The sequence below is a fragment of the Oncorhynchus gorbuscha genome, unplaced genomic scaffold (genome assembly GCF_021184085.1).
Source record: "Oncorhynchus gorbuscha isolate QuinsamMale2020 ecotype Even-year unplaced genomic scaffold, OgorEven_v1.0 Un_scaffold_7:::fragment_4:::debris, whole genome shotgun sequence".
Classification (NCBI taxonomy): domain Eukaryota; kingdom Metazoa; phylum Chordata; class Actinopteri; order Salmoniformes; family Salmonidae; genus Oncorhynchus; species Oncorhynchus gorbuscha.
The window spans coordinates 118,669-132,722 of record NW_025745509.1 but is presented as its reverse complement, the minus strand read 5'-3'; the positions used below and the strand labels follow the sequence as shown (position 1 = coordinate 132,722).

Genomic DNA, 14,054 nt, shown 5'->3' with positions numbered 1-14,054 from the left:
CAAAAAAGTATTTAGTCAGCCACCAATTGTGCAAGTTCTCCCACTTAAAAAGATGAGGCCTATAATTTTCATCATAGGTACACTTATGACAGACAAAATTATTTTAAAAATCCAGAAAATCACATTGTAGGATTTTTAAATTAATTTATTTCCAAATGATGGTGGAAAATAAGTATTTGGTCAATAACAAAAGTTTATCTCAATACTTTCTTATATACCCTTTGTTGGCAATGACAGAGGTCAACGTTTTCTGTAAGTCTTCACAAGGTTTTTACACACTGTTGCTGGTATTTTGGCCCATTCCTCCATGCAGATCTCCTCTAGTGCAGTGATGTTTTGGGGCTGTTGCTGGGCAACACGGACTTTCAACTCCCTCCAAAGATTTTCTATGGGGTTGAGATCTGGAGACTGGCTAGGCCACTCCAGGACCTTGAAATGCTTCTTACGAAGCCACTCCTTCGTTGCCCGGGCAGTGTGTTTGGGATCATTGTCATGCTGGAAGACCCAGCCACATTTCATCTTCAATGCCCTTGCTGATGGAAGGAGGTTTTCACTCAAAATCTCAAGATACATGGCTCCATTCATTCTTTCCATTACACGGATCAGTCGTCCTGGTCCCTTTGCAGAAAAACAGCCCCAAAGCATGATGTTTCCAACCCCATGCTTCACAGCAGGTATGGTGTTCTTTGGATGCAACTCAGCATTCTTTGTCCTCCAAACACAACGAGTTGAGTTTTTACCAAAAAGTTATATTTTGGTTTCATCTGACCATATGACATTCTCCCAATCTTCTTCTGGATCATCCAAATGCTCTCTAGCAAACTTCAGATGGGCCTGGACATGTACTGGCTTAAGCAGGGGGACACGTCTGGCACTGGAGGATTTGAGTCCCTGGTGGCATAGTGTGTTACTGATGGTAGGTTTTGTTACTCTGGTCCCAGCTCTCTGCAGGTCATTCACTAGGTCCCCCCCGTGTGGTTCTGGGATTTTTGCTCACCGTTCTTGTGATCATTTTGACCCCATGGGGTGAGATCTTGCGTGGAGCCCCAGATTGAGGGAGATTATCAGTGGTCTTGTATGTCTTCCATTTCCTAATAATTGCTCCCACAGTTGATTTCTTTAAACCAAGCTGCTTACCTATTGCAGATTCAGTCTTCCCAGCCTGGTGCAGGTCTACAATTTTGTTTCTGGTGTCCTTTGACAGTTCTTTGGTCTTGGCCATAGTGGAGTTTGGAGTGTTACAGTTTCAGGTTGTGGACAGGTGTCTTTTATACTGATAACAAGTTCAAACAGGTGCCATTAATACAGGTAACGAGTGGAGGACAGGTGAGCATCTTAAAGAAGAAGTTACAGGTCTGTGAGAGCCAGAAATCTTGCTTGTTAGTAGAAATATATTTTTTCCACCATAATTTGCAAATAAATTCATTAAAAATCCTACAATCTGATTTTCTGGATTGTTTTTTCTCATTTTGTCTGTCATAGTTGAAGTGTACCTATGATGGAAATTACAGGCCTCTCTCATATTTTTAAGTAGGGGGACTTGCACAATTGGTGGCTGACTAAATACATTTTTGCCCCACTGTATTTCTGGGTTGCGAGCGCTGCATCAGTCGGTTGTCTGTATGTTTATGTCACAAGAGAGCTCTTTTGACACCTTTTGGGGTGTAGTGTATTGCAATACAATCATGGTAGCTTGAGTGAAGGAATAAATTAGTCTCATCAGGATGAAACTCCGAATTACAGATATGGCACTTTTCCTTTTTTATGAACTGAGCAGGAGAAAAGGACCTGTTGGTAAAACTGCGTATGATGATGCACTGTCCTGATGATTTCATATAAGCAGGATAAACATGGGTATGCATGTGCTGGCAATGTGTGATTGACTGTGAGCATAGTATTTATGGTGAAGGCAGCAGTGCATGTTGCGACAGCCGGGTGCTGCAGCCTAATGTTTAAAGTGATTCCTCAGCAGTGTTGGGTGTAGAGTACTCAAATTACTTTTTTGTTGTAAAGAGTAACTTAACGCCTTGGTATTTTCAACTGAAGTAATCAGTTACTTAGTTGTGTTTTCAAATAAGCTATTTGTTACTTTTTTCTGTTTTTGGGCCCCCCCAAAATAAATAATTTCCCTACGTTCACACACTTCCTGTTTCTTCAAGAACGTTGTAGCGGGAAGCCAGCAACATGGCAGAGGCAGCAGCCTTTATATCGTGGAAGTATTCACATTATTTTGAATTGGTAGAATTAAAGGAGAAAAAAACATAAAAAATGTGCCAACTTAAAATATCAAGAAGCAACTTAAGGCCAAGCACAGCTCCACAAGAATGGCGGAGAAAGACCCACGCCAGCCGATTGCCGTTGATGCTGAGGATGACAGTGCTTGCTTCAAAACAGCAAAATATAGATTTCTGTTCGGATAAACCGGTCACCCCGAGATAACTAAATAAACATGTATGTGTATTTGATGATAGTAATTCCTTTTGAATGCATGTCATTTATTTCAATGCATTATGTTTAGGATTGATATGATAGTTTGCATTTGTGGTCAGCAGTTTAATGCGCAGGGTATTTTAATTTTCATGTCGATATTTCAAATCGAGCTTGTTGTGACTTAATAGCTTGTATTTAGTGTCTTTAATATGTATATTTCGTTTCATAAAGCTCCCTAAATGTTGGTTTTGATTTATGGACAATATTCCTTTGATGCGTTGGATTGATCAATTCGCAACACTTCTTTGCGTTCATCAGACTGATTTATGTACCCGGTATTATACCTTATAATTGTTTACAGGGGAAGGACGTTAATATCTCTGTGGGATTATGATTATATTGATTTGAAGAGCGATTTCAAGCGGAAGAATACGCGCTTTAGGATAAGGGCAAGGCTCTTTATTGTTGTATATGGATCAATTCTCGAGACAACTGAGTAACAATGGCTTCCAGTAATAAGTACGGCCATGTTAGTTGAATAATCTATGGCTGTGTTTTGCATTGACAACCCTGTAACGTCCAGTCATGGATACCAAAAATCTTTGTACACCAGATAATGTGGTATAGCTACATTGGAGTAGAATGCAGAGCCTCTATCCTTAGCCCAGTTGTTGTAATTGTTTTGACTATAAGGATTTTCATTTCTAGCTCAAGCTACAATCATTTGCGGTGATGATTTCTTTGATTCATTCTTCAGCTTTGTCTCGTGATCTATTCAGCTCACCTTCCCGCTCCCAGAAATCAACCAAGTGCTATTCACCAAGCATAGGCTCAGCTGATTCACTCACCTGTGAGGAGAACCATCCTATTGCAGTTTGAACTAGCCCTGCCATCACCAATAGACACTGAGACCACATATGCATTTGCCTGTTGTCTTTTCTTTGTGAGTTGTGTCTTACACAGTTTGCATTGTAGTGTATTTTAGAGTTGAAGTGCACCAAATCAGCAACTATAGATACACATGCTTATTAAAGCGATATAGAATCAGTTTGAGGCGACGAACAGATTGTTTTACTATTGTAACATGCAGTGATAAGAATTATATTGTACCTGCCAGGAGCCCACCCTTTTGCCGTAGATGGTAGATTTCTCGTCTCTAGACCACACCATCTTAAATTGCATTCCGCTAAGGCACTTCACTCACTCTAAATCGGTTGGCTACATTGGTGACCAGGGTGGGATTATTTCGATTTAGGTGAGAATAGTGATGCATGCATTGACTACAGTTCTACAATCTCCATCAGAAGCTCTGGATTTTGACAGATGGTGAAGCTCTCATTTCTGGTCTGCAAAATGTAAGATCGTGCCTCCCATGACGCTTCTCTCTCAAAATACATTGGTAGGTTACACTATATTTAGATACTTTCCTGAGACACCTTTTGCTATTTGTCTTCGTACTTAATAAATAGTGAGACACAATGTGATAGTGTTCTTTATTCGAATGTATATGCATACAATGTACATTATGGAAAACATTCCTCATAGTTAGCAGTAGAATAATGGATTGGCAAGAATTTGGCACAGTCAACTTTTAAAAGGTTAGTTGGAAATGTAGGCTAATCATTTAATTCACAGATCAAAATAAGCTATTTTGTCAATCTTATCACGTAGACTATATACACTCACTGTATCTGCGTGTTGATGGCTAGAGTGCACGTGCCATCAGTAAAATTGAAAGTGGGATGGAAACCAATTTATCGGCACATGGGAATTTAACCACAAAAGTAATTTCTATGTGCACTACCTCATCACATACTGCCTGTTATCTGCAACAAGAAAAGCTTTTTACTGTACTTGTGCATGTAACATTTAAGCAGGAAACCCCTCTGGTCGGAAAATTTGCAGATTTTACAATATTCACATGAAAATCTGTCGCCAATTGGATGGAAACCTAGCTAATGTATTTGAAAAATATTTCCAACTCTCTCCCTTTCAATAACCACCGAGCCTAGGTGTGAAAGGGAAAAATGTCATGCTCTGATCCAGTGAAAACATCGTTAAATACCTGATGAATTCTTATCCTTTGCGTAAATACAGCTAGCTCTGTCCGGAACTCACTGGCGCGAGAAACTCTGAGGTCCCAGAATGGTTGATACAATGCTGCAAGTGGGAGCTTCAGACCAGACACAGTTGATACAATGTTTCAAGTTCTTGCAGACAGGCGGGGTAGAGAGAGAAATGCAATTGAAAGAACATGAACAAACTGCTATGCGTAGCCAATGTGATTTATAGGATACCTATTTTTATCAGAATATTTTCTACCTGAAATTGTTTTAGTTGTAGGCTATTTTTAACTAGTTGTCATTACAAGTTACTTGCATTGGTTATCAAAAAGAAAGGAGGACCAAGGCACTCTTCATATGATTCCTTAAAATACCTTTATTTGTATGGCATGTTCATGTTAAAAAACATTTTTTTTTAATCTGACGCATTTCGGCTGCATGGCCTTTGTCAGGGAGTACAAAGAAATTATAATACAATGTTCTCTTGAACCGGTTTTTCCAATTAGCCCTAATTTGAAGAGGGAGGGGTTAAACATTTATTGAACAACACCTAGTACGCAATACTATACACATTAAAAAGTGAAATACTCACTGCATCGCAGCGCGAGCTGTGCCACCAGAGAAACTGGGTTCGCGCCCAGGCTCTGTCGCAGCCGGCCGCGACCGGGAGGTCTATGGGGCGACGCACAATTGGCCTAGCGTCGTCCGGGTTAGGGAGGGTTTGGTCGTTAGGGACTTCCTTGTCTCATCGCGCACCAGCGACTCCTGCGGCGGGCCGGGCGAAGTGCGCGCTAACCAAGGTAGCCAGGTGCACAGTGTTTCCTCCGACACATTGGTGCAGCTGGCTTCCGGGTTGGAGGCGCGCAGTGCGGCTTGGTTGGGTTGTGTTTCGGAGGACGCATGGCTTTCGACCTTCGTCTCTCCCGAGCCCGTACGGGAGTTGTAGCAATGAGACAAGATAGTAATTACTAACAATTGGATACCACGAAATTGGGGAGAAAAGGGGGTAACATTTAAGGGGAAAAAAGTGAAATACTATAGATATGTTTATTAAAATGTTTAACTCCAAGCTAGAAGCATCAGAATGCCTAGAAATGTAGTTATAACCTTAAATAAGACTGGGCAAAGTGCCAAGAATAGGAAAGCGATCTATTCCATAGTACACTGGAACACAGCAAACATAGTCGACAACATAGCTGAACATAGCTGAGGGCAATATATAGCTGAGGGCAATAAAGCAAAATGTCCACTAGATGACAGCAAATGGACCTATCATGACCCTACAGGAAAGGTGAGAAATCCATATGTTCATTTAAACCAGGATACTTAGTGGCCTGTAATCTGTAAATCCAAAAACCTTCCCTTTGGTTTAGCTGTTTAAGACGTTGCCCTTTTCTAATTGAGGCCGGAACATGATCAATACCCACAGCTTGTAGGGATGCAGGGTTGCCATGGTGTAAGGACTTATAGTGCCTTGCATTTGGTATATGCCCATTAAACATCTGAATGGCACACATAGTACCAGTCAAAAGTTTGGACACACCTACACAGTCAAGGGTTTTTCTTTATTTTTTACTGTTTTCTACATTGTGGAATAATAGTGAAGACATCAAAACTATGAAATAACATGTATGGAATCATGTAGTAAGCAAAAAAGCGTTAAACAAATATATTTTAGATTCTTCAAAGTAGCCACTCTTTGCCTTGATGACAGCTTTGCACACTCTTGGCATTCTCTCAACCAGCTTCACCTGGAATGGTTTTCCAACAGTCTTGAAGGAGTTCCCACATATGCTAAGCACTTGTTGGCTGCTTTTCCTTCACTCTGCGGTACAACTCATCCCAAACCATCTCATTTGGGTTGAGGTTGGGGGATTGTGGAGGCCAGGCCATCTGATGCAGCAACCTTGTCACAACACAACTGATTGGCTCAAAGGCATTAAGAAGGAAAGAAATTCCACAAATTATCTTTTAACAAGGTACACATCTGCTAACTGAAATGCATTCCAGGTGACTACCTCATGAAGCTGGTTTAGAGAATGCCAAGAGTGTGCAAAGTTGTCATCAAGGCAAAGGGTTGCTACTTTGTAGAATCTGTTTTACACTTTTTTGATTACTACATTATTCCATGTGTTCACTATTATTCTACAATGTAGAAAATATTAAAAAACCCTTGAATGAGTAGGTGTGTCAACTTTTAACTGGTACTGTACATAATCCATGTCTCAATTGTCTAAAAAATGGTCTCCTTCCTTTATCTACACTGATTTGAAGTGGATTTAACAAGTGACATCAATAAGGGAAGCAGATTCTCATCAAGGATTTTCCTGTATTTGATCCATTCATTGTTTCCTCTATCCTTGCCAGTCTCCCAGTCCCTGCTGCTGAAAAGCATCCCCGTAGCATGATGCTACCACCACCATGCATCATGGTAGGGATGGTGTTAGACAGGTGATGAGCTGTGCCTTTCTCCAAACATAGCGATTTGCATTCAGGTAAAAAAGTAAAATGTTTGTCTCATTAGACCACAGAATATTTTGCCTTATGCTCTGAGTCTTTCACGTGCCTTTTTGCAAACTCCTGGTTTGCTGCCTGTCGTGCATTTTTCTCAGGAGTGGCTTTCGTCTGGCCATTCTCCCATAAAGCCCATATTGGTTAAGTGCTGTAGAGATTGTTGTCCTTCTGGCAGGTTCTCCCATCTCAGCCAAGGAACTCTGTAGTTCTGTCAAAGTGGTCATTGGGTTCTTGGTTACCTCCCTGACCAAGGTTCTTCTTTCTAGTTTGGTCAGACAGCCAGCTGTAGGCAGAGTCTCGGTTGTTCCATTTTTTTTAAATTTCCCAATGACGGAGACCACTATGCTCTTGGAAACTTTCAACACTCTTTTATAACCTTCCATAGATTTCTCAGCTCTATGGACAGTTTGTTGGACTTCCTGGTATAGCTTCTACTCTGACATACACTTCTTTGAGATTGGATTGGCAGATCGCATACACCTTCAACTACTGTACTGGAGTGAGGCCAATCACAACCTACCTGCATTCAATTCTCATTAGTCCTGAGCCCTAGACACCACATTCCTCCCCCCACTACACCACCCAAAACTCCACAAGCCTGGTTAATCATTGGGAGCAATTACCTTACGCATGAAGGTACCACATTCATCTGTACAAACAATAGTACGCAAGTATAAACACCATGGGACCACGCAGCCGTCATACCGCTCAGGAAGGAGACGCATTCTGTCTCCTAGAGATGAAAGTACTGTGGTGCGAAAAGTGCAAATCAATCCTAGAATGACAGAAAAGGACCTTGTGAAGATGCTGGAGGAAACGGGTACAAAAGTATCTATATCCACAGTAAAACAAGTCCTATATCAACATAACCTGAAAGGCCATTCAGCAAGGAAGAAGCCACTGCTCCAAAACCACCATAAAAAAGCCAGACTACGGTCTGCAATTGCACATGGGGACAAAGATCGTACGTTTTAGAGAAATGTCCTCTGGTCTGATGAAACAAAAATATAACTGTTTGGTCATAATGACCATCGTTATGTTTGGAGGAAAAAGGGGGAGGCTTGCAAGCCGAAGAACACCATCCCAACCGTGAAGCACGGGGGTGGCAGCATTATGTTGTGGGGGTGCTCTTATGCAGGAGGGACTGAGGCACTTCACAAAGTAGATGGCATCATGTGGAATGAAAATTATGTGGCTATATTTTGAAGCAACATCTCAAGACATCAGTCAGGAAGTTAAAGCTTGGTCGTAAATGGGTCTTCCAAATGGACAATGACTCCAAGCATACTTCCAAAGTTGTGGCAAAATGGCTTAAGGACAACAAAGTCAAGGTATTGGAGTGGCCATCAAGGCCCTGACCTCAATCCCATAGAAAATTTGTGGGCAGAACAGAAAAAGTGTGTGCGAGCAAGGAGGCATACAAACCTGACTCAGTTACACCAGCTCTGTCATGAAGAATGGGCCAAAAATATTCACCCAACTTATTGTGGGAAGCTTGTGGAAGGCTATCTGAAACGTTTGACCCAAGTTAAACAATTTAAAGGCAATGCTACCAAATACTAATCGAGTGTATGTAAACTTCTGACCCACTGGGAAGTGATGAAAGAAATAACATCTGAAATAAATCACTCTACTATTATTCTGACATTTCACATTCTTAAAATGAAGTGGTGATTCTAACTGACCTAAGACAAGGAATTTTTACTAGGATTAAATGTCAGGAATTGTGTATTTCATTTTTAATACATTTTCTAAAATGTCCAAACATGTTTTCGCTTTGTCATTATGGTGTATTGTGTGTAGAAAAACAATACATTTAATACATTTTGAACTACTTAATTTTTTCCCCCAAAACACTTAATGAGAAAATGAATGCAGATTTTTTGTTGACGTGTAGTTTTCATATCGTGTATTAAGCTTAATGTTTAATAGAATGAAAATTACAATTTTGGGTTTAAGAATTTGATTGAGACCCCCTTTAATATATGTAACATCTGATCTCACCCTATTCTGCATACACATTTGTAGCGGGTTTCTTAGGTACCACAGGAGAACCAAGAAATGAAGAGCGACACCACGGCTGTCTTTTAGGCTTTTATGTTGATCTGCAAAAGTATTGTGAAAAGACAGGGCAGGAACACATCAGTCTCCAATGCACCATCTGACAAGTTGTTCTATGCAGGAGCATGAAGAAAGGTAAAACACATATCCTGTCTAACAGCCCCAATACATTGCTAGGTGCTTTCAGTGTTGACAGTAGCAAAATACTGCAACTCGTGTACAAAAACACTGCAACATAAACAAGTTACAACGTGAGATCGCCTCTATTCCATTTGGACCGTAAAGGACCAAACTACATATCCCATCATGCAACGCCAGCACCAGTCGGCAGCTCAGCTAACCGTCTGCATCACAGAAAGACATGCTAGCTGGAGACATGCTAACAGACATGCTAACAGCAGCACTTTTAGCACTCTCTGTAAACTATATTAATAACAACAATACAACTCTGAAAGTTACATGTTGCAATAGTCTCACACTCGTTTATAACAATATCCACAGCATTAACATTGGGATGTTTTATTTATTTCACGTTATGGACTTCCACAAAGGAGTAATCTGCAACACATCTTTCTCTCTGTTTTCTCAGACTGAGGAGAACCGGAGCTACGGGAAGATCCTAGGGTGTTTGTAGCTGACACAAGCACCCAGATGAAATAAAATACATAATGAAACAAAACCCGAAGACGTTAACATCATTCAGCTACTGTAGCTGCCTACCTAACATCAACAGACAGGACCAGTAGCGCAGCAATTAAAAATAGACACTAAAAGTAAAGTTCCTGGCGATCATAGCGATCTGACCCCCCCCCCCCCCCCCCCCCCCTTCTTTCTGAACTTGGAATATTCCTGTTAGCGGGCTTTGGCCACTGACCCTCTACCTGGTTGTTCTGTTCTGTGTTGTGTACTATTCTAATAATTTGAAATTTGATGGAATAACCATTTTAACTCTACTACACATTTACTAAATATAACTACACATACAGTACCAGTCAAAAGTTTGGAGACACCTACTCATTCAGGGGTTTTTCTTTATGTTTTACAATTTTCTACATTGTAGAATAAAAGTGAACACATATGGAATCATGTAGTAACCAAAAAAGGGGTAAACAGATCTAAATAGATTTTGTATTTTAGATTCTTCAAAGTAGCCACCCTTTGCCTTAACAGCTTTGCACACTCTTGGCATTATCTCAACCAGCTTCATTAGGTAGTCACCTGGAATGCATTTCAATTAACAGGTGTGTTATTTGAATTTGTGCAATTTCTTTCCTTAATGAGTTTAAGCCAATCAGTTGTGTTGTGACAAGGTAGGGGTGGTATACAGACGATAGCCCTATTTGGTAAAAGACCAAGTCCATAATATGGCAAGAACAGCTCAAATAAGTAAAGAGAAATGATAGTCCATCATTACTTTAAGACATGGTCAGTCCATCCGGAAAATTTCAATAACTTTGAACGCTTCTTCATGCGCTATTACGAAACTGGCTCTCATGAAGACCGCCACAGGAAAGGAATACCCAGAGTTACAGAGGATAAGTTAGAGTTAACTGCACCTCCGATTTCAGCCAAAATAAATGCTTCACAGAGTTCAAGTAACAGACACATCTCAACATCAACTGTTCAGAGGAGACTGCGTGAATCAGGCCGTCATGGTCGAATTTCTGCAAAGAAACGACTACTAAAGGACACCAATAAGAAGAAAAGACTTGATTGGGCCAAGGAACACGAGCAATGGACATTAGACCTGTGGAAATCTGTCCTTTGTTCCGAGGAGTCCAAATTTCAGCTTTTTGGTTCCAACTTCTGTGTCTTTGAGACGTAGAGTAGGTGAACGGATGATCTGTGCATGTGTGGATCCCACCGTGAAGCATTGAGGAGGTGTGATGGTGTATAGTGCTTTTCTGGTGACACTGTCTGTGATTTATTTACAATTCAAGGCACACAACCAGCATGGCTACCACAGCATTCTGCACCGATATGCCATCCCATCTGGTTTGCGCTTAGTAGGACTATTATTTTTTTTTCACAATCAGCTGACCTCAACCCAATTGAGATGATTTGGGATCAGTTGCACCACAGAGTTGAGGAAAATCAGCCAACAAGTGCTCAGCATACACTACCGTTGAAAATTTGGGGTCACTTAGAAATGTCCTTGTTTATGAAAATAAAGCACTTTTTTTTGTCCATTTAAAATAACATCAAATTGATCAGAAATACAGTGTAGACATTGTTAATGTTGTAAATGACTATTTTAGCTGGAAAGGGCGGATTTTAATGGAATATCTATGTAGGCGTACAGAGGCTCATTATCAGCAACCAACTGTGTTCCAATGGCACGTTGTGTTAGCTAATCCAAGTTTATAATTTTAAAATGCTAATTGATCATTAGAAAACCCTTTTTTGATTGATTTTTCAATTATGTTAGCACAGCTGAAAACTGTTGTTCTGATTTAAAGAAGCAATAAAACTTGCCTTTAGACGAGTTGAGTATGCGTAGCATTAGCATTTGTGGTTTCAATTACAGGCTCAAAATGGCCAGAAACCAAGACTTTCTTCTGAAACCCGTGAGTCTATTCTTGTTGTGAGAAAGTAAGGCTATTCATTGCGAGAAATTGCCAAGATATTGAAGATCTCATACAGCGCTGTGTACGACTCCCCCCTCAGAACAGCACAAACTGGCCCTAACCAGAATAGAAAGAGGAGTGGGAGGCCCCGCTGCACAACTGAGCAAGTGGACAAGTATATTAGTGTCTAGTTTAAGAAACAGACGCCTCACAAGTCCTCAACTGGCAACTTCATTAAATAGTACCCACAAAACAACAGTCTCAATGTCAACAGTAAATAGGCGACTCCAGGATGTTGGCCTTCTAGGCAGAGTTCCTCTGTCCAGTGTCTGTGTTCTTTGCCCATCTTAATCTTTTCTTTTTATTGGCCAGTCTGAGATATGGCTTTTTCTTTGCAACTCTGCCTAGAGGGCCAGCATCTCGTAGTCGCCTCTCTGCTAGTGGTGCTCCGTCCTGCTCCTATAGTTGTGATTCAGAGAGACTGATGGTGCTTCCGTTAAACCCCCTAACAGGCGCAGCCTTCAGTCTTCCTTCTATAGGATCTATCAACTGGAACATGGACCCTACAACACACACAAAGAGAAGCGACTCTCGTGTTCATTCTGTGGAAAAGCTTTCAGTTGTCCCAAACACGTGGAGATCAACCAGAGGATGCACATGGGGGAGAAACAGTTTGGCTGCCACCTGTGCCAGGCTAGTTTCTCCCACTCGTTCAATCTGAAGAGACACCAGAGGGTTCACATGGGAGAAATCCTACAGCTGCCCCGACTGTGAAAGGGTGTTCTTACACCTGCACCAGCTGAAGATGCACCTGAAGGTCCACACGAGATAGAGGCCATTCACCTGCACGCACTGCGGGAAGAGGTACACAGAGAGTAGATTCAGGATACACCAGTAGAAAATGCACACAACAGTAGTGTATAGTGATGTAATATAGTACTAGTTAGTTTGTCATCAATTATGTTAGTTTAGGATGTAGCAGGGAACTGGATGAGCTGAGGAAATAAGGAGTATGATGAGGCAGAGTAGATGATATGGTGATGGTTGATGTGATGGTGTCTAAAGATTATTCACTAATGAAAAGTGACGGGGGGGGGGACACCCTTGGGGCCTGGGGTCACGGCCAGGGATCAGCCATTATTGATGGCGACCCTGGAGCAATTAGGGTTCTTTCTCTTTTTTTTCCAACTAGGCAAGTCAGGTACCAGCTTGTGATAAAAGTTATTCTACTTGTCACGTATCACTTTATGCAATAAAAGTACGTAGAATGTATGCACACATGACTGTAAGTCGCTTTGGATAAAAGCGTCTGCTAAATGGCATATAAAAAAGTACTATACTTAACATTATGTGAGTATATGACCATTTCGTTGAAGTTAAATACAAAATTGACTCTGTGCTGATTGACTTGGTTATTTTTTATCATTACAAGGACTGAATTTCCCTTCTCTCAGTCGAACCGAAACATACTTAATTCTTGAATCAACACATTGACACCCCCCCCCCATAATAAACTCCAATGGCTCAATATTGTTAGGTACTTAAATCACAGTGTTCAAGATGGGGCTTGACAGTTAACATTTTATAATATCATGTGTCTGTGTGTACAGCAAAGAGTTTCTTATAAACTTTTATGCTTTTCAGTTAAATTTGTGTTTACAGTCAATGAGGACCTACTGATATCCAGTGTTGAAGGCGGGAGAGACTGGACCTCTGAAGCGGCTGGTCACAAACACTGGCCCCGGATCAGGAGCCGTCCCTTTTCGTTCCCGAGTCTGAACCAGGTCCCAACCATGAGGGACAGAGACTCCACCACCACAGAGAACACAACCAGTGGACAGGTGGACTGAACAACCTCAGTCCTGGTGGTCATCAGAGAGACAGAGTCTCCAGTCAGGGATCCAGTCTGCAGCCCAGAACATTCTCTTCACAGTCTCAGTGCAGTGATGAAGCAGGACCTGAGGCTGATAGACCCTCCTGTTCCTATGATACAAACACCACAGTATCCATGATGAACTGAGCAGGCCATCTTTGGCTTTAGCCTTCACAGAGGGTGGTGGGAGTCTAACAGGAAGCCTTTCTTCTCCCTCAGGATCTTGTCTAATGCCTGGTGACTGGGTTCAAGTCTAGCCTTTCTCAGTTGCCTCATGGTTACCTCACCAATACAGACAGGGTCGGGTTGAGCACTCACCAGAAGAAGCACCTAGCCTACAACACAGCACACAATCCCAACAACACCCAAACAATGACTAGATGTCAAGGAGGGAGCTCAAAGACTAACAACCTGAGGGTGGTGGCTCCTGCTTCTACCTCCTCTGGTGTCATTGGTTCACAATGTGGGAGGCTAAGCATTAGGATGGACACTGACAAGCCATATGCCTGCCTCACGTGTGGGAACTGCTTTGCTAACACAAACTAC

General features: G+C 41.5%; 1 long non-coding RNA gene across 1 annotated transcript; it reads left to right on the top strand.

The window, feature by feature from the left end:
* The first annotated feature begins 6,858 nt into the window (after positions 1–6,858).
* LOC124019121 lies at positions 6,859–9,688 on the top strand. The gene is made up of 3 exons (XR_006835739.1): positions 6,859–6,988; positions 9,036–9,203; positions 9,658–9,688. It is a non-coding gene; the product is annotated as an uncharacterized LOC124019121 (long non-coding RNA).
* The last annotated feature ends 4,366 nt before the right edge of the window (positions 9,689–14,054 follow it).